This window comes from Sapajus apella, unplaced genomic scaffold (assembly GCF_009761245.1).
Source record: "Sapajus apella isolate SASKATOON/1434 unplaced genomic scaffold, GSC_monkey_1.0 scaffold43, whole genome shotgun sequence".
NCBI lineage: Eukaryota > Metazoa > Chordata > Mammalia > Primates > Cebidae > Sapajus > Sapajus apella.
The window spans coordinates 2439246-2441843 of record NW_022436983.1 but is presented as its reverse complement, the minus strand read 5'-3'; positions in this window follow the sequence as shown (position 1 = coordinate 2441843).

Genomic DNA, 2598 nt, shown 5'->3' with positions numbered 1-2598 from the left:
AAGGAAGGAAGGAAGGAAGGAAGGAAGGAAGGAAGGAAGGAAGGAAGGAAGGAAGGAAAGGAGGGAGGGAGGGAGGGAAGAAGGGTAAGAAAGAAAATGAGGAGAGGGAGAGAGGGAAGGAGGGAGGAAGGAAGGAAAGAAAACTAGCTTGTTGACAGAGTTCCCTGCATGTCGGCTGACCTGACATTTCTGTTGCAAAGGTGCAGGCATCCATTCCTTGGAACCACTGCAGGGAGACAGAAAATGCTGAGCTGAATTTTTGGCACTCTGCCACCTAGAGCTTCCTTATGTAACAAGCACCTGAGCTGGTGAGTATGAGACCTTGTGAAATAAAAGCTAAGAGCGGCCAAAACAAATATGTGGCCAGGTTAAAGAGCCAAGTTGGCCAGCGTTTCTCTAAGACTCGCAATTTATAAACACAGAAAAGGGGAACGAAATGAAAGGCTGTGTCTTTGCTACAAATCACGCCTGTGGCTATTGCTCCCCTGTGTCTCTCTTCCTTTATTTTCACCATCGAAAGCTTGACAAGACATCCCATAAAACCCAGTCAGGGCACTTGAAACACTAACCCCAACAAGCAAAAGTCATGGGGAGAAATGCATCCTCCGTTTTCTTGTGAAGGCAGCAGCTGTCTTCTCTTTCCTGTTGCTGGATCTTTCTAGCTAACGCCTAGAAGTTTCAGCCTCTCCAGAAATCAGGTGTTCGTGGACCAGGTGATTTATTTGTTTATCATCCTGTGCCTTTATTCCCAGAAGAAAGGGAATGGGACGGAACACTCTGTCAAATCAACAATTGCCCAAGGTCTCGGGCAAGGGAAATCAGGACAGGAAGCAGGCGTGGAGTCTTTGCCCCAGGTAACTGCCTGATAAGGTAAACAAGCTTCGTACAATGAGTTCCTGTCCTCCTCGTGATAAATATTTATGTGCTGAGCCCTGTGTTTGAAAGCACTAAACCATTTCTCAGTCTGAACATTGACCTTTGGATGCAAAACACACGGCTAATTTCCTAGGTGATGTAATTAATTTTTGTGGCTCAAAGCTGTACTGGGAACAAGAGAAATTGTTGTTTTCATGCTTGTTTAAAAAGTGATTCAGCAGGTGTGTGCAGCTTTCAGGTAACAATGTCAATTTGCAATCTGAAACTTTTCTTAGTCACACCTGGAATTCAATGATTTTAGAAAGATTATAATGTGTTAGTTCATTATAAGCAAACACAAATTCTTCTGATCTTAGAAGTGAGGAATTCGGTTTTGGGTTTACACATGGCTTTGGATTGTTTCTGAGGATATAGAGGAAATTATTTTATTTTATTTTATTTTTTTATTTTTTTGGAGGCAGAGTCTCGCCCTGTCACCCAGGCTAGAGTGCAATAGCGCGATCTCAGCTCACTGCAACCTCTGCCTCCCGGGTTCAAGCGATTCTCCTACGTCAGCCTCCCAAGTAGCTGGGACTACAGGCATGCACCACCACGTGAGGCTAATCTTGTATTTTTAATAGAAACGAGGTTTCTCCATGTTGGTTCAGGCTGGTCCTGAACTCCCAACCTAAGGTGAGCCTTGGCCTCCCAAAGTGCTGGGATTACAGGTGTGAGCCACTGTGCCAGCTCATTTTATTTTTTGAAACAGGATCTCATTCTGTCACCCAGGCTGGAGTAAAGTGGCTGGATCTTGGCTCACTGCAACCTCTGCCTCCTGGGCTCCAGGGGTCTTCCCACCTCAGCCTCCTGAGTAGCTGGGACTACAGGAGCGCACCACCACCATGCCTGGCTAATTCTTTTGTATTTTTATAGAGATGGGGTTTCGCCATGTTACCCAAGCTGGTCTCAAACTCCTGGGCTCCATCGATCCCCTCATCTTGGCCTCCCAGAGTGCTGGGATTACAGGTGTGAGCCACTGTGCACAGCAGAGGACTTTATTTTGAAAATTTAGGTTTGGCATGGCCCCGAATCTCTGTGACCCTAAATGCATTTGATTTTAGTGTTAATAAAACGTGCAGGAAAACTGTTCTTTTACAGTCAGCTTAATTACTCCCGCCCAAAACAAAAGTAAAAGGCAAATGACAAACCAGGGAAATGCCGCAAAACAGCAGGCCGTCTTTCTAGGTTGCTCTAGCTGGAAACCTGGGTCCGTCCTTGTCACTTTCCTCTCTCTCATCCCCAATGTCCAATGCTGTTCACCCCTGAAATATCTCAAATCTGCACGCTTGCCCTATCTGCGTCTTCCTGATTCTCCTCTGCCTTCACCAACTTGCTGTTTCCACAGATGCCCCTAGGCACTGACTCGCCAAGACCAATCGAGCGGTCTTCCCCAGCCAGGCCCTCCCGTGAGTCATGTCTTACTCAAGGACACCCTCTCCTGCTAGCCAGGACCCAGGCTTCCTCCTGGGCTCCACCCTCTCCCTCCTCCCCTGACCCATCCATCCATGTCACTCTGTGGTCCCTGCCTCCATCCTTTCTCAGGACGCCCTCACCTCCTACCTGGGCCACTGAAATAGCACCCCCATGATCTCTGGCCTGTGGCTCATGCCTGTAATCCCAGCACTTTGGGAGGCCAAGGCGGGCAGATCACCTAAGGTCAAGAGTTCGAGACCAACCTGGCCA